Raw genomic sequence first — 26,186 nt, forward strand, 5'->3', positions numbered from 1 at the left:
TCAGCACCATTCAATCACAGAATCATGGGATTGTAGAGTTGGAAGGGACCAGGAGGGTCATCTAAGTCCAGCTCCCTTCAGTGCAAGGATCTTTTGTCCGACGTGGGGCTCGAACCCACAACCCTCAAATAAAGAGTCTCATGCTCTACTGACTGAGCTACCCTGTTGCAGGTACTAACTTAACGACAGAGGAATGGCATGTAGAATGTGGAGTTAAGTCCTTATGGAGAAACTAACAAGGCATCTTAAAGCGACCAGGAACACAAAGACCAAAGATGTTTTTGAAACTGCATAGCACATCTTTATTCAGTGCACCGGAAAGGACAATGCTGTCCCCTCACCACCAGCTACCCATGGCTCACTTTGGGACAGCTTGTTAAGATGGAGGGTAGAAGACACCAAACTGATGCAATCAGATCTAAACTACAGTGGATGCTCGGGTTGCGAACGTGATCCGTGCAGGAAGCACATTCGCAACCAGCAGCGGTGCGCCTGCACACGCACGGGTTGCGATTCAGTGCTTCTGCGCATGCATGACCCCCGAAACCTGAAAGTAAACCGTTCCGGTACTTCCGGGTTTCGGCAGGTCCGTAACCAGAAAAAATGCAACCTGAAGCATCTGTAACGCAAGGTATGACTGTACTTACAATTTTTTTTTATTGCTTTTCACAACATTCTAAACAAACAAACACATAAGACAAACAAACATAAATCATAGCCTTATTGAAAATTACACTTATTAACATTGTTAAGTGACTTCCTCGCTTCCCCTTGGTTGAATTTCATTGCATATCCTTTTAACGGTTTTCCAAATCACAGTTCTTATAAAATTTAACTTAAACATTAACATCCTTAGATCTTCACATTATGAAATTAAACATATTAATTCATCATTTAACATAAATAAAATCCTAAGCCAATTAAGTATCTGCAAGCTGTTTTCAGTTAATTTAACTTAAAATATTTAACTAAGTAATCATTAAATTTAATCCACTCTTCCTGATACTCCTCCTCCTTCTGGTCGCGGACTCTTCCGGTTAGGTCGGCTAGCTCCGAAAAATCCATCATCTTCATCTGCCATTCTTCTGTCATTGGTAATTCTTCGGTTTTCCACTTTTTAGCTAACAAAATACGAGCAGCAGTTGTGGCATATAGAGATAATTTGACATCTGTACTTACTGCACTTACAAACTTAATGTTTGTATTATTGACATCAGGCACAACCAACAGGTAGATCTACCGGTAGATCAGTGGACATCACAGGCTCCCCACAAAGAAGCTCAACAACTTTGCCCTGCACCCCTAAAACAGGGGTTTCCTTCCTAAAAAAAACCTCAACAACTTAGACCTGAAGCCCAAATAAGGGGATAGAATGCTGCCAGTTTTTAACTCTGTGAGTAGATCGCAGTCTCTTGGGAGTTGGTCACCCCTGATTTACATTATCATAGAAGATCTCCTCAGGGTCATCTTGTTCAACCGCCTGCAATGCAGGAATTGCAACTTGATCATACATGACAGATGGCCGTCCAACATCTGCTTAAAAACCTCCAAGGAAGGGGAATATACCGCTCCTGAGGGAGACGGTTCCACTGTTGAACAGCTCTTACTTTCAGAAAGTTATTCCTGATGTTTACTTGAAATCTCCTTTCTTCTTGTAACTTGTATATAAATGAAATGTTTCTTGGGGGGTTGAGGATATATGAGGATTGTGATACGGCTTTTTTGTAACTGAAAAATAAAGTATTTTAATACCATGTGTCTGGTGGGATTGCGGTGTGCACAGGTGCCGAAAGGATGCCTTCCAACACAATTCTGTGCATGTTTAGTCAGAAGTAAGTGGCATTGAGTTCAATGGCATTTACACCCAGTTAAATACATATAGGACTGCAGCCTTTGAACTTTGGGCAGAGGTCTCTCTGTTTGTTTATTTTAATTGTTTTTATACCGCTTTTCCAAAACCAGCCTCTCAAAGCAGTGCCCAAAAAAATCAAGAGATCACATTCTCAACTAAACTCATTTAAAATCCATTTTTAAAAAAAGATTATATAAAAGCACGTGGAAAAGGAGTGGGCATGTTGGCTTATTTATATACCGCTTTGGGGCTGAAAGGCTCCCAATATGTTGAACAGCATATTGCAACCAAACACCCAGAAAAAGACAATAAAATGTTGTAAACATATGAATATATTATTTAAGTGCCTACATATGAGTGCGCAGTGAAAGTGTAATGGACTGTGACCTTTAATATATAAGCCATAAGAATATATGACAACAGAAACACTTCACCATAGGAAGACAAGTAGCCTGAGCAAGCTAGAAACCTGAATATATATATATATATATATATATATATTTGCTTTCGTAGATTTTCACGGGTACAGGAATGCAGGTTTTGGTGTCCTCGGGTGTCTTCCCGTGTAAAAGTTGGGGTGTCTAGGCGACGTTTCGACGAGGTCTCACTCGTCATCTTCAGGCTGGTGCTTTCGGATCCTGCTCTGTTCCAGTAACAAGAAGCCGAAAGCACCAGCCTGAAGATGACGAGTGAGACCTCGTCGAAACGTCGCCTAGACACCCCAACTTTTACACGGGAAGACACCCGAGGACACCAAAACCTCCATATATATATATATATATATATATATATATATATATATATATATATATTAAACACCAACTAGAAGAATTAATAATATTACTGAAGGTGCACTGAAAATGAAGGTCTTTGTAAAATAACAGGGAGGAAGCCCAATGAGCATCTGGTGGGAGGCCATTCTAAGGTTCTGGGGCCACAACGGACAAGGTCCTGCTTCTTGAAAAGAACAGCTTCACCGCCATGTGCAGGAGAGTCTGAAATGACCTCATTGAATGGATGTTAAATGTTGAGAGTGCTAAATGGGAGGGGATTTGCCCTGAGATAATCAGAATCCAGGGCATTGAGGCCTTTTGAATGTCAAAGCAGCACTTTGAGTTGAGTTTGGAAGGAGCTGGAAACTATCGTAATGTTTCAAAACAGCTAATAGGAAAATCCTGGCTTGAGCCCACCATAATCAAACAGCATCACTTGGCACTAGGACACCCCCACAAAGACACCGTTGTAGCGATCCAGAATGAAAGCTCACCCAAGCAAGGATAGCAGTGGCTAGGTCTCTTGTCTTTCAGTAGCGGACATATCATTTAGTATACACTGCTCAATATTCAGAATTTCTAAGCAGTGTATATGTCATTATTTTTTAAAAAAAGAAATAGCACACTAATTTTGCTTGGTGTTTGCAAAGAGAGCTGAGAATCAGCTGAGCAAATAGTGATATTGTGAATATCTGGTACTATCTGTCTGTTGGTTTTTATACATCTTTTTATCCATGTCTTGCTCCTGTGCTTACATCCATGCTATGAAAAGCTGTTCCTGTTGATTTCTGTAGTTTATATCAATCCATGGTTCAAAGGCACAAAAGCAGGCAGACTGCTCCAACCACCAGTTTCCCTCCCCGCCAAGGCAAAATGGCTCAGAATTCTTCCTGCTTGGAGGGAAGAAGGGCAAAATATATATTTTTTAAAAAGCTTGCGATCCATGTTTTCTGCAAAGTGGGTGCCTTATATTTCCATTCTTTCTCCCATGCTTCCGTCGCTGTATGATTTCCAGTCACAGCCATATTAAATGGATCGTTTGTACAACATTTGCCAGAAAGGAGCATTACATATATTTGTTACTCAACACTTAAAAGCCACTACTTCTGCACAGCCTTTACAAATCAAGACTCGGAATAAACTCAGAACAGATCATCATGCAGGTGAGATTATCCTATGTTTGTTTCCAAGCATTTAAATTTACCCTATGGGAGGTGAACAGTCTGATGCACAACACATATAGGCACATTTTGCACCATCAAAAGCATTCCAACAGTTAGCTGGGAGAAAGGAGACAAACAGATTTGATTCATCTCCTTGCTCTCATATTTTGTTGTGTCAACTCCTTCCTTTAATGTGGGAACGAAGCAGGCTTCCTAGAAAAAGAGAGGCGTCATTTAGTCAACAGCTGCTGAAGCCCTTCTCTAAGAATGCAAGCCTTCTCCTAGCACAGTCCAGTGGACTCTCGGCATCTGAGAGTGAGCAGTCACTGGTCAGGGTTTATGGTGTCACATATAAATAAGCAAGCTTTGTTTCTGAACCTTTCCTGAAGGCCGGTTTCCCACTCTTCTCTCCCTCTCTCTCTCTCTCTCTCTCTCTCTCTCTCTCTCTCTCTTTTTTTTTTTACCCTCCCTCAAAGTTAACCCAGAAAACCTGGCTGCCAATCAAAAGCACCAGCTGTCCTCAGAAGATGAACATTGCTCACCCAGGAAACTCAAAAGCAGTGTAGGCACAATTGCATCATATGCTTCCATTTGCGTGGAGGGATCTCTGCCTAGCGATTCTGTGTGACTCAAATCTCAGATAGAAAATAAGATGGAGCCTTAGCCTTCAGTTGGTTTTCCCAGCAGCAGGCAGGTTTCCTTGGTGTGTCACAAAAAGAAGAGGCCCCCAATCCTTTGCCCCAATCATTTCCAGTTGCTATCAAAAGGAGGAATTAGGATTATTCTATTGTCATTTTACCTTTTTGAATGTCTTAAATTATTGTTGTTGATTTTTCTTAGTGATGATTATCTTGTTTTCTGTTTTTTGTAAACTACATTGAGGTGTTTTTTTTTTGCTTTTTACAATCAAGTGGTGCAACCTTGGGTGCTTTTTACAATCAAGTGGTGCAACCTTGGGTTCAGAATTTAATTCATTCCCAAGGTCTGTTCTTAACCTGAAACTGTTCTTAACCTGAAGCACCACTTTAGCTAATGGGGCCTCCGGCTGCACCGCCGCTGCATGATTTCTGTTCTCATCCTGAGGCAAACTTCTTAACCCAGGGTAATATTTCTGGGTTAGCGGAGTCTGTAACCTGAAGCGTATGTAACCTGAAGCGTATGTATCCCGAGGTACCACTCTCTCTCTCTGTGTGTGTGTGTGTGTGTGTGTGTGTATGAAGAAGATGTGTTTGCAATTGTAAAATACTCTGTATGCCCCAAGATGTTCAGACTTGACAGTGAGCCCTATAAAATGGATAGCCTCTGTGTATACCAACTTGAGTTCCTTGGAGAAAGGGCAGGATGCAAATTACCATACAATTACAGTATCATCAGTATACATAAGAGAGGAGGAACCTTTTTGGCCCAGCAGCCCAGGCAGGCAGAGAGTCCGTCCACAGGTGGGAGGGATAACCCACATGTCAATTTCCTGCTGTCATTATGGCTGGTTGTCCAAATACGAGATTGGCTCAGGGTATTTTGGAGAGGTTCTACTTTGGCTAGGACAAATAAAAAATAAACAAATAGCTCAATCGGTAGAGAATGAGACTCTAAATCCCAGAGTTGTGGGTTCGAGCCCCACCCTGGGTGAAAGATTCCTGCATTGCAGGGGGTTGGACTAGATGATCCTTGAGGCACCTTCCAACTCTTCAGTTCTATGACTCTATTATTCTGTGAAACCTTAAATCTGACCCAATTCAATTCTTGATTTGGAATTCATTCAAACCTTTAGCTCACCCCTATCTTAAACCATAGGTTTGGGCAGTGCTTTTTTTCTTGGGGGGACACAAGGGTATGCATACCCCTAAACATTTTGTGAATATTTGTACTTTTGTCCATTTACTGTATTTATTTTTCCCGATTTAAACTATAAAATGGTAATTTTCTTGGGTCAAAATGAGAGTACCCCTAAACATTTTTTAAGAAAAAAAGCACTGGGTTTGGATAGAAATTGGTTTGTACCATTAAAGAAATAAGTTGTGTTCCGTTGGCTGTTCGGTGGCTTTTGACAAAGCATTCCCCTCAGTCAATGTTCTGTTTGTAAATGGCAGTAATAATGCTCTACCTCATGAGCTTGATAGGAGTGAGAAAACTGAGAATAAGTGAAGTAACATTATTACCCTAAGCCCTGGGAATAAACTGTGCTATAAATCTTGCTGTTGAGAAATAAAGATCTCTATTGCTTCTGAGAACATGGAAGCAGATCTTGAGTCATAGACCTGTTGCTGCTTTCACTGCATCACCTGCCAATATTGTTAGATGGAAGTGGTCCAAATGCCTTAAAGTACAAAGACTTCTCTCTATTACCACAGTGTCAGGGAGCAGATTCAAGCTATTGAGATTCATGCAATTGGCTCTTGAAAGCTTAATGCCTGTTGCTAGTAGGTACATGGGGTTTGAGCTGCCTAAAGTTTCTGGCCGCGTGATTAAATTTGGTGATACCACACCTCCACACTTCTCTAGATTTTTGAGCAGCTGATAGTGGCGATAAGTCTTTAGCTGGAGATTCAGATGCCTTGCTAATGCAGTTAAATGTCTCTCTCTCTTTAATAACTTCTGCAGACTCCTGAACCCTTGCAGTCTTTCTCCCCAAAACTCCCTCTCTTCAGAGGCCCGGTAGGTGACTTCCTCTGTGGTATCTGCTTAGCATTTGAGCTCCCTTCTCTCCCCCCCCGCCCCCTGGTAAATTCAGTCGTTAACATAAATGAATAAAAATGCACAGAAATAAAGCCTACCTTTGGAATAGACATCCCTGTAATTGCACAACTGGGCACAGATTCTGCTTTTCAAAATTCAGAGTATCTAGGATTTGTGACACTTGCTTTTAAAAAGTAAGTTTCTAACTCTTGTTGTTATGGAAGGAAAATCTGAACGCATGCAGGACACTACAGTTAAGACCTCGGAACAGACGCCAACACCCTTTCCAGCTTCTTTGGGGTCATCTCTGTGGCATTTTAGTCCTGCAATGCACTGCATTTCTGTAGGAATCCAAACCCAGGTTAAAGAAACTGCCTTGCCTGTTTTGACTCCAAATCTAGTTAAATTGTTGGCATGTGGTGAGTTTTTCTTCTCCTTCATGTCTCTGCCACACAGAAACTTACGTCTCATATCCCTATCCTCCATATTCAGCTAATGCCACTGCTTTTGCCATATTCTCTCCAGATTGACAATCTTTGAAGCAAAACAGAGATGGCAGTTCAGCAGCTTCCTGTCAGATGGCACAGCAGGTACCAACTTTGATTGTTACTCAGTTACTTGTGGCATTCAGTTTCCAGGGGAAAGAAATCCCAATCAGTGCACTCAGATTGGCTGAATTCATTATCTGACAGTCTGGAAATGGAAGTGTAGTTTTGTTAAGAGCGTTAAAAGAGTGACCCTTATTCCCCTCACAGAGCTTCCAGTTTCCAGAGTTCCCTGGAAAGAGGGGTTGACTGTTAAGCCGCTCTGGAAATTTATGACGACAAAAAGTAGTTTCAATGTTCTTCTTGTGTATACGCCAGAGTGTTGAGGTGCATGCAGGCCACACAGATCCATTTTTTCCCTTTGTACACGTTTGCCCACACATGACTCCTTTCAATTTAAGGGCTCATCCAGACCTGAGCTAGTCCTGTACTTGGAAAGCACAGGTCCAAGAGATTTTCTCCTTGCTTTCTAGGCATGGGTCTGCTTTCCCCTGGAAAACCCACTCTTTAGCAATAAATCGGAGCAAATGTCAATCCAGAGAAAACCCGATTGACGTTTGCTCTGATTCAGCAATAGAGATTGGGTTTACCCAAGAGAAAACGGCAAACCAACGGTGAGTCTGGATGAGTCCTCACGCTATCTCAGTGTTTCTCATCCACACTAGTGGGCAGTGCCTGATGGGATATGTATTTGCAATGTGTGTTGCGGTCCCCTCCCCTCAATTAGTGCTTCCCACACCTTCCCCATCTGCGATCCATTTTGGGAATGTGCACAGGTATTTGTTTACCTGTGCATGATCAATTCTGCTTTTTCTTTTTTTAAAAAATGAGATAAATGTTTGCTGGTATACCAGATTTGCACAGGTTAAAAATACCCCCCCCCCAAAAAAGTGTGTGTTGTACCAACCACACCAGCAGCCTACTAAGGAGCACCTCACCAATGGAGATGTCATTGTAGATGGCACCCAGTAAAATATCACCACACATGGGGTTTTTAAAAAAGAATACTGCCCACGCAATATGCTTCAGTATGTAACATGCAGTTTTATGGTGGATCTCCCTCCCTTACTGCATTATCCATGGATCAGGAGATTTTGAATTAAATTGTGGAAAAAGTGCAGGCTGCCATGATTGTGTCCGACTTTCTTGGCAAGTATCCATGCAAGTATATGTTGAATTTTATTGATCTGTGGTCGTTATTTTAACTCAGTTCAGTTCATGTTGTACAGCCATGCATCCTACTGAGGATGACCAAGCATTAAAAACGCAAATGCATCCTAAGTGCAGGCTTATACACACACAAAGGCACACACAAAGACGCATGCCAGAGGCACAGTCCCAGGCTGTTGTTGCTGAAGATATAGGCCACAGACAATTCAAGGAGCTTTGGTGTTCTGCTTAGGCTTCTCTACAACACTTGCCTCTGCCAAAAAAAGCTGCATGTCCAATTGAGGGGCAGGAGATTTCCTTGGGAGTAATGAGGGCTGCGTTTTCCTTCCCCCAGTTTCTGCCGCACCAGGAGAGGAGACAAAGCAATCATTGTTGTGAACGATTCGGAACCATTCTATACATTACACCTGATAGTGGAGTAAAGTGGTAGACTTTTCAACTCTACCATTTCAGATTACAGATGGGGGAATATTTTTGAGCAGTCCCCTGTCTAAGAAACTCCAAGCATTTAATAAACACTCAGCAGTGGCCAGAGGATTGGAGAAGATCAGTCTACATCCCAATCCCAAAGAAGGGCAGTGCCAAAGAATGCTCCAACTACCGCACAATTGCACTCATTTCACACGCTAGCAAGGTTATGCTTAAAATTCTACAAGGCAGGCTTAAACAGTATGTGGACCGAGAACTCCCAGAAGTGCAAGCTGGATTTCAAAGGGACAGAGGAACCAGAGACCAAATTACAAACATGTGCTGGATTATGGAGAAAGCTAGAGAGTTCCAGAAAAACATCTACTTCTGCTTCATTGACTATGCAAAAGCCTTTGACTGTTTCGACCACAGCAAACTATGGCAAGTTCTTAAAGAAATGGGAGTGCCTGATCACCTCATCTGTCTCCTGAGAAATCTCTATGTGGGACAAGAAGCTACAGTTAGAATTGGATACGGAACAACTGATTGGTTCAAAATTGGGAAAGGAGTATGACAAGGCTGTATATTGTCGCCCTGCTTATTTAACTTATATGCAAAATTCATCATGCGAAAGGATGGGCTGGATGAATCCCAAGCCGGAATTAAGATTGCCGGAAGCAATATCAACAACCTCAGATATGCAGATGACACAACATTGATGGCAGAAAGTGAGGAGCAATTAAAGAAGCTTTTAATGAGGGTGAAAGAGGAGAGCGCAAAATATGGTCTGAAGTTCAACATCAAAAAAACGAAGATCATGGCCACTGGTCACATCACCTCCTGGCAAATAGAAGGGGAAGAAATGGAGGCAGTGAGAGATTTGACTTTCTTGGGTTCAGCGGCGTAGCGTGGGTTGTCAGCACCCGGGGCAAGGCAAGTAATTTGCGCCCCCTAACCCGGGGCAAGGCAAGTAATTTGCGCCCCCTAACCCGGGGCAAGGCAAGTAATTTGCGCCCCCTAACCCGTGGATTTGCGCCCCCATACCCTACAAATCTATGCCTATGAATGATGGCCCCCCTCTCTCTCTCTTTCTCATATTCCAATTGATTCCCATTTCGGCCGATCGATCCCCCAAGCTCTCACCCAGCGAAATTCGTGCGTAATTACGCTTCGCCATCCCTAATCCTGCCGCTTCCACCGGGAAATCATGACGGTGCATTTCTCCTCTCCAAACTTTCCCCGGCCCTTTGCCGGCCGGCGCAGCCCTTTTGGCTACGAGCTCCCCTCCTTCTCTGCCCGCTTCCGACCCCACCTCCCCGTCCAGCCTCCCTACCTCCTGAAAAAAGGCGCCGGCGCCGAGCAGGACACCCCCGCGGCCATCGGAGAGAGGCGGGGCCGAGGGAAGCAAGCGAATGGGCGAGGCGGGGGTAGGTGGCCACGGGGGCGGGCGCTGCCGCAGTCCTCGGGTGGGCAAGGTAGGAGCAGGCGGAGGCTGGCCAGCCGCTCTGACAATAGGGGCGGGCCGAGGGCACGACGGGGCTGGGCCCTCTGGACTCGCGCCCCCCCCAGATGTTGCGCCCGGTGCGGCTGGCACCCCCGGCACCCCCCACGCTACGCCACTGCTTGGGTTCCATGATCACTGCAGATGGTCACAGAAGTCACGAAATTAAAAGACGCCTGCTTCTTGGGAGAAAAGCAATGACAAACCTAGACAGCAACTAAAAAGTAGAGACATCACCTTGCCAACAAAGGTCCATATAGTTAAAGCCATGGTTTTCCCAGTAGTGATGTATGGAAGTGAGAGTTGGACCATAAAGAAGGCTGATTGCCAAAGAATTGATGCTTTTGAATTATGGTGCTGGAGGAGACTCTTGAGAGTCCCATGGACTGCAAGAAGATCCAACCTATCCATTCTGAAGGAAATCAGCCCTGAGTGCTCACTGGAAGGACAGATCCTGAAGCTGAGGCTCCAATACTTTGGCCACCTCATGAGAAGAGAAGACTCCCTGGAAAAGACCCTGATGCTGTGAAAGATGGAGGGCACAAGGAGAAGGGGACGACAGAGGACGAGATGGTTGGACAGTGTTCTCGAAGCTCCAAACATGAGTTTGACCAAACTGCGGGAGGCAGTGGAAGACAGGAGTGCCTGGCGTGCTCTGGTCCATGGGGTCACAAAGAGTCGGACACGAAAAAATGACTAAACAACAACAAGGGTGCATGGGCATAGCCGGGGGATCCAGGAGGGGCAGTTGCCCCCCCATCAAGTAAAACAATAGAAATACTTAACTAACTGACCAATCATGTCGGTTCTGCCCCTCCCCTAACAAAAATCCTGGCTGCGCCCATGACTGGGTGCTGCCCAACTGCTACTATTTTGGGGTAGGATTGAATCACATGCTGGCAAATTCTGGGTACATAATTACAGTTGGTTGGGATGTCTTGCACAACAGATGGCCTGGAAGCGCAATATATCTCCCTTCATCAAGGGATTGAATATATGTAGTGCTATCTCTGGCATTTACCACATGCTGGAAGCTGTTTACATGCAAGGACTTCAGAATATACAACACAACCATCCCTGCAGTGTGAAGTGGCAACATCCAGAACTCTCCCACCTTATTCTGCATACAGAGCCGGCCCTATCATTAGGCAGAGGGTTTAGGCTGCCTCAGTCGGCAGATGCTGGGAAGCAGCAGTGAGGCACTGGAGGACAGAGCTGTGTGTATTTCACTTAGCTTGCCATTTACTCCTTCCTGCCCTCAAGTGTGGTGTCGGAGGCTGCGCTGTCTCATTTCTAGTGCCCAAATAAACGTCCACCGCCAGTCTGGTTGGCTTCTGTATGTTGGAATGGGGTGCCATCTGTTTCAGGCAGCAAAATGTCATGAGCTGCCTCTAGTCTGCATCAGGAGCAGGGGACCTTTGGCCCTCCAGATGTTGATGAACTCCAACTCACATCATCCCTGCCCATTGACCATGCTTGGCAGGGCTGATGAGAGCTGCAGATCTGGAGGGTCAAAGGTCCCCAACTCTTAGTCTGCATAACATACCAAAAGGCTCTAAGGCAATCCACATTGAACTGCATGAGCTGTTTTTAGGCTCAGGTCCGTTTGCAATACAGCTTGCCGTCAAGCCATTTCCATTTTAGCTGTAGAATTGCAATCCCTAGTTATTCACTTATCCTGCTTAGCAAATTAGGCCTTTCTTATTCTGCCAATCACCTACATTTTTTCCTTAGAAATTATTTCATTATACAACAATTCCCTTTGACGCTTGAAGTCCTGTTAATATATTTACCTGGTGAGTTTTTTGTTAGCCAATTTATTACACTTAATCCCGACTGATTTTTTTTGTTTGGAGTTTGCTATTTGAGCCTCCTCTTTCATTTTAGCTTTTTTTTCTTTTACCTTTGGAAATAGATACTGCTTCCATGTGCAAAAGCAGAAGTTGCTTTTGGGGAGGAAAAAATCTGACCCACATAGCTCTCTTTAGCAAATATGGAACAGACGTTTTGTGCTATATACAGAAGGGATGTGGAGGTGGGAAGTCATAATAGAGAGCTAGCAGGATGCATTTGAATGAGCACTTGCTTGTTGTGCAGACAAACTGCTTCCTTCATCTCTTTCATTCATTCCCACTCATGTCACTGTCAGTGTCACAAATGGAAGCGATGATGGAAAGAGAGGAGCGATCAGAAGTGTCTGAATTTTTGCAAGCAATTTCTTTTTGCAAAGCACAACAAGGACATTGAGGTGATCCGGATCTGCGTGTGCCTAGGCTCTCGCACCCTCAGCTGTAGATTTCCCACTCTGTTACCACCAAGCAGCACACAACAACCCACCTCTCACTTCTAAACCACTGAGCCTCTTGTGCTTGCTGATCAGAAGGTCAGCGGTTCAAATCCCTGCGCCGGAGTGAGCTCCCGTTGCTTTGTCCCAGCTCCTGCCAACTTAGCAGTTTGAAAGCATACCAGTGCAAGTAGATAAATAGGTACCGCTCCAGCGGGAAGGTAAACAGCATTTCTGTGTGCTCTGGTTTCTCTCATGGTGTTCCGTTGCACCAGAAGCAGTTTAGTCATGCTGGCCACACGACCTGGAAAGCTGTCTGTCGGTCTGAAAGCGAGATGAGCACAGCAACCCCATAGTTGCCTTTGACTGGACTTAACCATCCAGGGGTCCTTTACCTTTTACCTACAGCTGCTGGCACAAGATCTCTCCTCCTGGTTTCAGGTGATTCCCCTTTCCACTGTAGCCCTGTAAGACATATCCCATACTATCTAGGAACTGCCCCACTCCCCCTCCCCCAGAGGGTGCAGGGGGCAAGGCTTGAGAAAGATAATTCTGAAATCTGCCTTTCACTTGTGCAACCACTGGGTATACAGTCCAACAGCTGGAGTCAAGATGATGCAATTAAAACTGAATTCTATCTGTAGATTTCACTCATGCTTCAGAGCAAGCCCAGGTGAGGCAGAAGGGTTAAAGATATAATATCTGTTACTTGGGGCTCAGCAGCAAGTATTTGGGAAATTCTAGTCTAAGCCACAGGCTCTCATTAATGAGCATTCTATTTTTATCCGTGATCGAAGCATTAAATGGTCAGTCACATGGCTTTAATCAATGAATGTTCCCAGTGCTATTTATAGTCCGGTGCACATTTCTCTGAGGCTGGTTCATTCACTTAAAAAGGTTTCGGCAGACAGAAAAGAAGCATGTCTAGAAAGTATTTTCTGAATAGCTTTGCTGAGTCAAAAACATCTACTTTCAATTCAACGCGAAGAAATCTGGTACAACTGACCAAAGGCAAGAAGTACGAGAGGGGAATTAATTTTTATTCTCTCCCCAACCGTGGCAGCTGAGATTAAAGCATCAACAATCCACGTGGCAGAGAATATACAAAAAGTGCACTATCTAAGTTAGTTGCAAATAGCCAAAATAAATGCCTGTTGACATATCTGTTGCCAGCCTGTCACCTGAAATTTCCCATTGGCTGAGCTACTGTGATGTTGCGGCAAGGTTGTGGGGTTTTTAACTGTTGCAGTGGGGCAGTTAGCCCACAATTGGTAACCAATGGTTAGATACCATGAAGAGAACAAAAGGGCATCTTGACTGAGGAAAAGAAACATCAAGTTACACCTAGAGTCAAGGAAAATCTAGGTATTGCGGCTTGAGGGAGGAAATAAACAGGCTGTTTCCATTTTCAGGAACAGGTGCCTATATGTTGTTAGTAGGGGGGCTCTGCCCCCACTGCTTGCTCTTCTCACTAACCTCCACTTGAATTCGTTCTGCTCCGGCTGCCATTTTGTGGGTAGCTGCAGAAACTGTACATGCCACACAAACCCTCCCTTTCTTCAAAAAAATATTATTAATTGTTATTATTTTGAAATTACAGCTGAGCAGTCGAATTTCCTCCACGGCCACCCTTTCTGGCAATTGATTTTTATTAAGTTTCAAAGGTTTTTAACAATTTAACTTCAAATTTAATACCAATTTAAAAGAATGATAGTCATATTCTGAGCATGTCCATTAAAATCAGTAGCATTAGCCTCAGTGTTTTCATTGGGTTTACTCTGCGTATGACTCGTTGCCTTATCACAATCCACTGGGTGATAACAAAACAAATTCCTTCCAGTAGCACCTTAAAGACCAACTAAGTCAGTGAGCTTTCGTGTGCATGCACACTTCTTCAGATATCTGAAGATATCTGAAGAAGATATCTGATATCTGATATCTGACATCAGATATCTGATGCACACTTCTTCGTATCTGAAGAAGTGTGCATGCACACAAAAGCTCACTGACTTAGTTGGTCTTTAAGGTGCTACTGGAAGGAATTTGTTTTGTTTTGACTATGGCAGACCAACACGGCTACCTATCTGTCACTGGGTGATAGTTGATGTCAACTCACGGTAATCTGAATTCACTCTTATTCCTGCTTCGTACTTTGCATTATGTAGGTGTAACCCTAATATTTGTTAAGGGTACATCTAAAATGTAATTTGTGAATGGGATGCACATGCAACGTCACACAAAACTGCTCAGAAAGCTGTGTGCCTACTGGGTTATTAATAGAATTGTAAAGGATGGGACCATGAGGGTAATCTAATCCAACCCTTTCCAGTTAAGGAATCTTTTGCCCAGCATCAAGCTGTTGAATTTGTGGAAAGATCCTAAAGGGTTGAGCCCTTTAACGAAAACAGCTTTGAGTTCTTGAATGGGTTCGATCTAAGCCCCAGGCTTTTGAAGTTGGTATTAAATATATAGCAGTAAAAAGAACCTGCAGGGTAATTTAAACCCAGTTTTCTGCATGGAAGGAACACTGACTTCCCTAGAAATATTTTAGCATTTGCGGCCAGCAGTGCTGTGGCTCTTAGTTCCTCATCACTTGTCTTCATATTTTCCTCTGAGGTGTGAGGTTAGCTTTGATACTATTACCATGTTATTAGGGTGTACCCTTAGTTCTATGTGTTGAATATATAAAGCATGGATACATATGAATAGAAGAAGGGGGGCAGGCTGCAGGCTTTGGTCAATTAATGTGTGCAATTAATGGATTAAGGATTTAATTACAGGGTTTCAAATGATCTGTAATCATCACTGTTCTTCATGAAAGTCCCTGGTTTTGTGGAACAGGCCACCGCTGTGTTTCAGTGTTTAAAGTGTTTTTAAAGTGTCTGCTTTTGAAAAATACTAATTGAAAGAACTCATAAAGTTGTAAATAAATGCGTAGTTGTTACATATTTGTTTTAGCTAAGCAGGAAAGCCACACGAAGAATAGGGTGGAGTGTTAGCACTAATGGCGGTTCTACAATTACTGTATTTTTTGCTCTATAAGACTTACTTTTTCCCTCTTAAAAAGTAAGGGGAAATGTGTGTGTGCATCTTATGGAGCTAATGCAGGCTGCACAGCTATCCCAGAAGCCAGAACAGCAAGAGGGATTGCTGCTTTCACTGTGCAACGATCCCTCTTGCTGTTCTGGCTTCTGAGATTCAGAATATGTTTTTTCTTGTTTTCCTCCTCCAAAAACTAGGTGCGTCTTGTGGTCTCGTGCGTCTTCAGGAGTGAAAAATATGGTAGCTTGCTGCAATGAAGAGGGAGGGCCCCAGCTCAGTTGTAGAGCATCTGTATTGCATACAGAAAGTCTCGGGTTAAATTCCTGGCAAGTAGAGCTGGGAAAGTTTGCTGCTCTGTGTCAGGAGTGTGTGCAGGAGCCAGGCCCTGTGACCAATAGGACTTTGCAGGATTGGGGCCTTCCTAAGTTTGTTCTGAAGAGGCAAGGTGTGGCAGCACAGGTGAGGCCGATTGGCAACTCACAGCACCTGGTGGCAAGAGCTGGGAAGGGATATAAGGTCAGCATTTCCCTTTGGCTCTTTGCCACAGCAACACGCTCCCTGCCTTGCTGCGTTTGGCTTCTTGCTTCCTGATCCTTGAACCTCAGCTTCTCGACTCCCAGCTCTCTGACCTTTGGACTCTTGGCTTCCTGACTCCTGGCTTCTGGACCCCCGTTCCTGCTCCCACCCCACCATCTTGCCCCTGGTCCTGATGTCCCCTGCCGGGACTTCGATTGCCCGGGAACCGGACCTTGACACTCCGGAACCCTGCACAGCCACTGCCTGCCACTGTAGACATTGCTGTACTGGACAGATCAATGGTCTGACTTGGTAGAAGATAGCTTCTTATATTCCTGTGTCAATCATGCCAGAAACAAGGCAGATGCACGCCATTGAGGAAGAATCCACTGTTACTTGCAATTTTCTCTGAAACTGACCTTCCTTGTTATACACACTTTTTATGGAGAATCCAGCTGCTGCTGTTGCCTAACACTTGCATGCCAGTTTTTTGTTTGTATTATCCTCCAGTGCTGTTTTTTGAAAGCCCTGATCTGTGTCCTGGATTTTTGTTCCAACTAATAGGGTTTTTAATCCAGGCCTGTGCAGAGTGAACAGGCGATGCGCTACTACTGAGAGGTTTAAGGGGTACACCACCTTTAATCAAAGGTTTCCTCCTTGCATGTTCAAACTATTTTATTGCTTCCTGTTTAGCAAATTTAGGGCACTTCTACAATGAGGCATTTTAGCAAACTGGTATTTGTTTTCTGCAATTGGCTGAAAGGAGAATTAAAACAGTGGTTCAACACGGCACTTAATATAGAGCTATATTATCTGGCAAAACCCATCCCTTTTGCCAAGATCCTACTATAATGTTTACAGAAAAATGTCCTGTTCAGGAAAGGTCACCTGCACTGTTAATTAGAAACTTCCTTCTTACAGCTTCTGGCCCTTGTATTGTTTCTTGTTCAGCAAAGCAACAGTATGACTGAGTAATCTTTTAACTGCATTGTAATTACTCAGTTCCTACTTCTTGCATGTGGGCGGAGCAGGACTTCAGTTTCTGGTTTCCACTCATGTTTTTTTTCCCTTTTACAATTAATTTGAATAGGAAGCAATAATACAAACTGCACAGAGGAAGCTTCTATGTAGTGCAGATATTGTCTCTTTCTCCTGTCCACTTTCCATCATTTGAGGCTCTATATGTGTGTGGTCTGAGAAACTTGCACCATTTGCTTGCTTCCGAAGCCAGCCGTGCTATTATTAGCTTTCGATGCCTGCGTAAATAGCTTGGAAAGCAATGTAGGATTTGGCTGCAAAGTTCAAGAAAATCCCACAACATTCCTCTCTGAGAACAGACCAGGAAGAAGTGGAAATAATGATTGGTCGTTGGAATGAAGAGAGATAAACAAAGAATAATCTTCCGGGCAATAGTTTCTTATTTAAAAGCAAAACACAAGGCATCAATTTACTAGGGAACACAGGAGGAAGCAGATGTGCCAAACCATTACAGGGACAATTGGGTGCCTGCATCCAACCTCAGAAGAACCCATTTGTACAGTGTCAGGAGGGGTGGCCTGGCATATCTCCTCTGATGTATTCCCAGGAATGGGGCTGGCACAAGTTAACTATAATATTGTTTTAACATAACAATCGTATCAGGGGCCACAGTTGCAGCTGACAAAATGGAATAGATTACCTTCCTGCGATAATATTTCAGTGTGCGTTGGAGAGAGATCAGCACAGGTCTCTTCTGCCGTCCTGCCATTGTGCCCCAGTTTCCTTAGTCCTTGGAGCTGTCTATTAAGTCATGGGTATAGTTCAGGGGTGGGGAAGCTGAGGTTTGGGAACTGAATGTGCCCTTTGGTGCATATCTGCCTGGCCACACCCTTCTCCACACTTTTGGCTGGCTAGCATGTGCCCTTGGACTCTCATAATAGATCTTGTTTGCCCTGGTAGAGGGTAGAGAATGTACAACAATTAGCCTACTGCACAGAGGTAAAAAAAATACATTTTTTGCTCTGCCAACATTTAGCTCTGGTTCTGCCTACAGCTGACATGTGGTTTCTGGAAGGCTTCCAGGGAGGAAGAGTGTCCCTTGCTCTGGTAAAGGTTCCACACCTCCCTGGTGTTGTCACAAAGCAGCCGCCTATTTTCTCATGAGTGTTTCAAATTCAGAATAACAAACAGCTGTCTGGAAAAGGAAATGTTGGAGAGGAGCTCTTTAAAATTTTAGGAAAGGATAACTGAAATATACTCAGAGTCGAGAGTGGATTTCATGTTCTTTATTCAGCTCATAGTGGAGGAGGAATCGAAGTTCCCCCAGAATGTCTGTCTTATATACATTATTTACACAATGGGCCCCACATGAATGGCTAATTCCAGGATTCTCCTGTAGACCAATCAAGTTGCAGATTCCCTTCCACCTGGAGCTGGATTGGGTGGCTCCTGTGGACCAATCAGACTACTGCATTCTAAATCCTATTGTTCTAGGACCAATCAGACTGCTGCATTCTGAATCCTATTGTTCTAGGACCAATCAGACTGCTGCCTTTTGGATCCTATTCAACTCAGTACATAACAATAACTAAGATGATAGACTATGCTGAAGTGGATAACTAACATGATGGATAACTGTGGATATCTAAGGTGATAGACTATGCTGAAATGGCAAAGATGACTGGGAAGATCCGAGATCAAGATGAAAAAAAAGTTTATACAAGACTGGACAAAAATTTATAGAGTACCTTAAGGGTCACTGTAAAGATTTAAAAACATTAGCAGGATTGATAGAACATCTGTGAAGTAATGTGAATGAAGGTTATAAATGGATTTGAAATTGAATGGAAAAGTTGAGATGTGTAAGGAAACAGGGGAGAAATTGGAAACGGGGGGGGGCTGGAGGCTGGGGGGAAGTTCAGAAGGGATAAATAACCAATTAGCTTTTAATTTGTGGTATAAAATAAAATTGGGAAAGCAAGATCAGTCATAATCGGGGAAGGAATCAGGGTCGCTTTTATTTGTTCAAATATAATTGCAGCCAGATTAAGCAAGTCTGGGATCTGTATCCTCGCTGAACTCTTTTTAACTGCTAAGGAGGGAAGTGATATCTTATCGCTGCCTCCTTTGTCTGCTTTTTTAATTGCTTTGTTTTATTGGTATGATATTTATTCCTGTTGTTTTATTGTTGTGAGCTGCTCCACAGATATCATATATCAGAAGATGGCATAGAAATCAGCAAAATACATACTGGTTGTTATTTCAATGGTTGGCTTTGATGGTGAGTTGCAGATAAATACGGAAAAGGTTTTGCATGCCCTAAGGGGGCCAAAATATTTGGATATCATTATATTGTTACGGCTTTACCATTGGTGTTCTGTGAGTAGGGTTGCTCTGAAGCAATACTTGGCCAGCTCCTTACAGTGCTCCTAGGATGCTGCTATTTTTGAATGAGATTCAGTCACATACCAGAAAATTCAGGTCACACAATGAGGCTTGACTGGGAGGTCTTGCACAATAAGTGTACTTCCCCAAAAGATCAGACTTTTTGCGATAGGGAAAGTACTGATAAGTGTGATAGAGAGGTCCGTATAGTTAAAACTATGGTTTTCCCAGTAGTGATGTATGGAAGTGAGAGCTGGACAATAAAGAAGGCTGATCGCCGAAGAATTGATGCTTTTGAATTATGGTGCTGGAGGAGACTCTTGAGAATCCCATGGACTGCAAGAAGATCAAACCTATCCATTCTATCCATCCCACTCTAGCCAGAGAAAGGGCACAAGGTGGCTGTCTGTGAAAAGTCCAATAGACTGCAGTTAGAGGCCAAGACAGACAATAAGCCAAGATTGGCCTTTGTGTGCTAACAGGTTTTTGGGTCTTGTTCACCTTCACGGAGCCCTGATGTGGGTGCAATAGGTTTTGGCTGTCTTTTGGTATATTTAAGTTGTGTTTCCATCTATGCTGAATCTGTATTTACAGCTAAACTAACATACTGCAAGAAGGGCAAGAATGTCCAAGGATCACCTTCCAACAGGAACCCAAAGCGGCATGAAGGCTGCACCCTGGAATTTCTCGCTGCTGAGAGAAGTGCATTGAAAATAGCAATGGGATGGGTCCAGACCTAGGGTGCAATCCAAATCTTGGCCACAGCCCAGTAGGGTTTAATGGAAGACAGTGATCAGGGGCTGAGTTGGAATCCACTGGATCCTGCCCCTGCTTAGCTTCTCCCCAGAATGCCCCATAGAGCTTCCCATTGGCCAGTGTAGAATCCAGAAGCTCTGCAATTGTAGTCTGATGTTGACACCCCAGGGAAAGGAGGTTTGGCTTGCTCAGTTAGCTAGGCTTGGAGCTAAGCCCATAAAAATTAATAAGCTGGTTATGAACAAGTCTGGATGCAACCCCATTTGTTTATTTAAATCCATAATCTTAATAAAGGCTGTGGGTGAGTAGGGGCATTTGTCAACCGATCAGTATGAATGATCTAGATTTCAAACTCCCTGGGGCATGTCTTACATTACTCTGCCAAGTGTCACGTACAGTTGATAGCTGGCAGTTTATAAATACTAACAATCTGACAAATACTAACAAACAGGCATTTGGAGAACTGGAAGCAATGCGCATTCAGTGTCTAAGGCATGCATAATGCCTGATATATAGAACATGGATTCTTGCAGCACTGATAATAATAATAATTTATTATTTGTACCCCGCCCATCTGGCTGGGTTTCCCCAGCCACTCTGGGCGGCTTCCAACAGATCGGATGTCCCAGTGCATCCCCCCCCCCCCCCCGTGGAACTTGCCACAGTCATTCTATGGGGAGTTTGTTCCAAATGAGTCCAGCCCCTCCACGCACTGCCACAGGAGTCCTTTTGTAGTGGGAGTGTGAGGGCCTGGGCCCCGCCCCTTTGGCCAGTTGGACAAGGCCTTGGAAGGGAGCAGGCCCTACAGTCCTCACTGATAATCTGTTGGGATGCTTAGAAAGAGAAGGTCTAGAACCCCTACCCCACCCATGAGTTGATAATTTACTAAGTGGAGAGGACTTTGCAAGCACAGCAAGAGACACATAACCTCTTGTTGGTTTTCCTGGCCCTTGGGTTTTGAAATGCAAAGTTTTTGTACATATGTTATAATGCATTCGAGACCCATGCACCAAAGCATACTATATACATATGCTGCTTAAACAACCCAATTCCATAGTTAATCCAAGGCCAAAATGCCTTCCCTAAATTAAATTGGTCCTCTTGTAAAACAGATACTTTGACAAATCTCTTGGGACCATGTATGTATCGCCTGATGATGATGATGATGATGATGGGAGCCACCCAGAGTGGCTAGGGAAACCCAGCCAGATGGGTGGGGTATACATAAATTAGTAGTAGTAGTAGTAGTAGTAGTAGTATTGTTATTATATACACAGGCATTGAGCAGTTTCAGATAACCAAAAGGACCTGAGGAAACATAAGGAGAAGGTGAGACCTGAATTTCAAAAGGTTTACAGAGCTTCCTTCCATTGCAAATAGCAAGTGCAGCCCGCCCCGGCTCTAGGCAGGATGGTGTCATGATCTCAGTCTGGCTTTTCTTCCCTGCTGCATTGGCTGCTCATATAATAATGCTGTCGTGCAAGGGCTATAGGTGTGAATAATATCACATCAGTTTGGCCCCGAGAAATGGGACAGATACAGATGATACCACAACACTTGGGAGAAGCTGCCGCCTCCTTCACCAAATGCTCAGCAAAACATTCAGGAATTTGCATAATGCTCCCTAATTGAAATTTCTCGGCAAGATTTTAATAACGGGGCAGTAAATTCCTTTGCAGGAAGGTTAATTCCTCCGGGCCACCCTGTATCCTGGCCTGTCTGCATTTCAGCTCCCAGGCAGGCAAAGAAATAACAAGCTGCTAATTTTGCATTCCCACTATAGAACTGTCACTCAAACCACTTGTTATGCACAAGGGTGTCGTCAGATCCCCGTCTAACCAACTCCTCTGTCAGTCAAAAAGGTTTGCAAAGTAGGGAATAAATGTGGCGGGCTTGTGATTCAGAACTGCAGCCTTCTGCTGCACTTTCCTTATTCGGGAAATTTGCAGTCAAACCTAACAATGCATGGGACGCGGGTGGCGCTGTGGGTTAAACCACAGAGCCTAGGACTTGCCGATCAGAAGGTTGGCGGTTCGAATCCCCACCACGGGGTGAGCTCCCATTGCTCGGTCCCTGCTCCTGCCAACCTAGCAGTTTGAAAGCACGTCAAAGTGCAAGTAGATAAATAGGTACTGCTCCAGCGGGAAGGTAAACAGTGTTTCCGTGCGCTGCTCTGATTCGCCAGAAGTGGCTTAGTCATGCTGGCCACATGACCCGGAAGCTGTACGCCGGCTTCCTCTGCCAATAAACCCCAGGGTCAGCCATGACTGGACCTAATGGTCAGGGGTCCCTTTACCATTACCTAACAATGCATATTCTTGAAAATTAGTAAGTCTATGGGGTAGCAACCACAGAGCTATAAATTTCTAGAAAGGCTGACAGACCATAGGAATGCAATTGTTGAAGAAAGAGCTCTATGTGATATCATTTCCCCTGTTTCCAGTAGCAAGAAGAAATGAGAGATATAAACCCTTCTCCTTCCTGTCACTCATTCTCTCTTTGTCTTTGTCGCACCATGTCTTTATTGGAGATGAATGTCTGTCTGCGAAGACTCCATTTTGGAATTCAGCTGTGTATTTTGTAACCTAGAAGTATTTTACCTGCATTGTTTTTGCTGTTGCTGCTTGCTTAAAATAAGTGCAAGACTTTAAGTAAGTAAAACACTATTTTAAACTTACTTTACGTTCTGTGGTTTGGATTATTTTACCAAGTGTGGTAACTATAAAGGGGAAAACCAGCTTGCTTTGCAACTAGACTTAAATAAAACAAGGTTTTGCTGCCTTTCCTGAGCTCCTTTTTTTCTGCCAAGAGGTGATCTAAAGCTCTGCCCAGCTTGCATTCTAAGTGCAAACACTGAGCTGATTATTCTAAATGTTTAAATCTGGACGAATCATTGTAATTAAGATATCCTCTCCTATTTACTAAATCCATTCCACACCTTATGGCTTGCATTTATTCATAATTTAATTATAAAAATTTATATAAGTACACTGGTACCTTTGTTCTCGAACTTAATCCGTTTTGGGCATCTGTTCGACTCCCGAAACCGTTTGAAAACCAAGGTGCAGCTTCCGATTGGCTGCAGGAGCTTCCTGCACTCAAGTGGAAGCCTCGTCGGATGTTCGGCTTCCGTTTGCAAACCGGAACACTTACTTCCGGGTTTGCGGCGTTCAGGAGTCGATTTGTTCAGCAACTAAGTTGTTTGGGAACCAAGGTCTGACTGTATCTATATTAATATTTATAATAGGGCTAAAGGCAGAACTCAAGTTTTTAGAATGGCAGAGAAGGTTGAATCGTTCTGTCTTTAAGAAAAATACTTTTATGCTCCAGTGACTGAGCAGTGTGGTACAGCAAAAATGGAGAAATTCCAATTGTGGTCGGTTCCTATTGGCCAGTGTATGAGGAATCGCCACCTTCCCACTCTCCAGAGTGGTTCTAGAACTTTAAAAGAAAAAAAGGGATTTATATTTGTTGGCAAAATGGAGGCGCTGTGTGTATGTGTCAGTGTGTACTAACTAACTGTTTGTTTGTTTGTTTTGATGCAAACAGCCTCCCCCCCACTCAGAAAGAGAGCAGCTAGATGAGGGGTGTGATTTAACATTAAGAGGGCTTCCAGACAAGAGCTTCAAACTTTAAATGAGTTGTTGAGATATCACCTATGGCTCACTGGCAAAGGGTAAATATGGATTAATGGGGGGGGGGGATATAGGCCGCCATTTTGATGACAACAGCATTGTGCTGATGCTGCAAAACCACTTGAATGCATGAGAAACACCAATTCCACAATAAACACCCATCTGGAAACCCTCCTTCTTCATCCTCTGCTATGTTAACCTTTGTGATGTAAATTGCAGCACTGAGCTTGATGAGCTGGGCTCACACCTCTATTGAACAGCCTGCTGCAACTGCCATTTAAATGCACCTTCCGTCTTCACAAGTGTCAAAGCAGAACTGCAGCATTTCTGAATAGTGGGTCAAAGTAAAGCCCCCGCTCATTAGAGTATTTGCTGGGCTGCCGCTGCCGCTTTTGCTTCTTCCTCTAGGTTTGTCCTTGATGAAGATGGACGTGCAGTATTCCGCACAAAGGTGCAATGGAAGCTGGAGGGTGGGGAGCACAGAGCGGTGGAAGAGAGTCTCCACCACAAAAACAAAAGCTGGTGTGGTGTAGTGGTTAAGAGCGGTAGTCTCGTAATCTGGGGAACCGGGTTCGCGTCTCTGCTCCTCCACATGCAGCTGCTGGGTGACCTTGGGCCAGTCACACTTCTCTGAAGTCTCTCAGCCCCACTCACCTCACAGAGTGTTTGTTGTGGAGGAGGAAGGGAAAGGAGAATGTTAGCCGCTTTGAGACTCCTTAGGGTAGTGATAAAGCGGGATATCAAATCCAAACTCCTCCTCTTCTTCTTCTCAGCTCTTCACCTAAGGCTCACTGACAGATGATATCATCCTTTTGTTCTGGGTAGCTGCTTAAAGGATGGGACACTAGGCAGTTTTGCAGAACTGGCCCTGGATGGGAGACAAGGTAGAACAGGGTACAAGTCAAAGATCCAGTACAGACAAAATTCAACAGCAGGAAAAGGAGCAAAAAGTGGTTTGTTTCGCAGAAAAGGACAGCTAGAATGATTGCAGGGCTGGAGAAATGGTCACAGTATTCGAGACATTTTAGTTTAGAAAGTACAGTGGTACCTCAGGTTACAGATGCTTCAGGTTACAGACACTTCAGGTTACAGACTCCACTAACCCAGAAATATTACCTCGGGTTAAGAACTTTGCTTCAGGATGAGAACAGAAATCGCGCGGCAGCACCGGGAGGCCCCATTAGCTAAAGTGGTACCTCAGGTTAAGAACAGTTTCAGGTTAAGAACAGACCTCCAGAACGAATTAAGTTCTTAACCCGAGGTACCACTGTAATGGAATGGATATAAGTGTCTAAAGTTATGCATGGTGAGCAATTCAAAGCATGGGAATTCTCCAAATTTAGGAAGAAGAAAGTGGGGGACAGCAGGAGATGGAGGAGATAGCTGCATGGACAAAGGGGGGTTAAAGTAGGCCAAAGGGGTTCACAATCCACATGAGCTGATTGACAAATCCCAAGTATCTGTGCAAAGGCTTCTCCCCACATAGTTCTTTCAGATGGTGTGTTTTCATGCAACGTGAAAACAATGCTAGGACTTTGGGCATCCATGGAGGCAAGAGCCACTATACTGGCTAGTATAGGTCAGGTACACAGCAAATGTAGTGGCTTGCCCAAACTCCTACGATGAGAAGTGGAATTCAGAATAGAACCATAGAATTGTAGAGCTCAAAGGGACCCCAAGGGTCATCTAGTCCAACCCCCTGCAATGCAGGAGTGCTGCTCACCTCTGTCCCTGAGTGGCCTTGAAGCACCAGCTTTCTGGTTAACAGCCAGATACACTGTCTCGTTGCACAACTATTAGAAGCACAGTTTTCCAGAGCCAAGTTCAACTCTGTACAACAGATTACACAAAAGCAGGGTGTATATAGCCCTTGGAGCTAAATAAATAAGTCACCTGAAATCCAGTTGTTCTAGAATGTTACTTTTTGACTAAAAGTATTGGTGGCAAACACGCTGCTTGCTTTAACAGGTCAGCAAATCCCCTTCTGCTCCAGGAGGTGATCGGCCTCCCTTAATCTGTAGTGTCTGATTGCATAACAGAGGCACTGAACAAATGGCTTGCATTTAATCTTTGTTTCCTTCCATCTCAAGCAGGGCAGATCAACTCCTGAGCAGACCCTGGTGCTGCTGCCTGTTGCTGAGCTCAGACAGTGATGGTATTGATCTCAATGAGGCCATGGAGCGCTAAGCAAAAAGTTGCAGGCTTTCTGATCTGCCTTCCCATAAAAACCCAGTTTCAAGCCTCAATCACGGCATGTGCTAGGAAAGTCATTATATATTTTATTTATAATTATAATTATAAAAGTATCTATATACTGGCATACCATGAAATGTCAGGGCAGTTTATTCTGTTAGAAGTTAAAATGCCATTTATAAAATAAAATCACAATTATGTTTATTTTGGGGGGGAAGTGCATGTACTTAATACCTCAAATAGACAAGTTTAGCATCTCAAATACAGCCTGTTGCTCCTCCTTGTGAGCCATGCATAAAACTCTGCAGT

At 43.9% G+C, this 26,186-nt stretch overlaps 1 long non-coding RNA gene across 1 annotated transcript in view; it reads right to left on the reverse strand.

The window, feature by feature from the left end:
- LOC309345177 overlaps window positions 1–26,186 on the reverse strand; it is a 175,149-nt gene that overhangs the window by 106,004 nt on the left and 42,959 nt on the right. The window lies entirely within an intron of this gene.

This window comes from Podarcis erhardii (genome assembly GCF_964252035.2).
Source record: "Podarcis erhardii genome assembly, chromosome: 6".
Classification (NCBI taxonomy): Eukaryota; Metazoa; Chordata; class Lepidosauria; order Squamata; family Lacertidae; genus Podarcis; species Podarcis erhardii.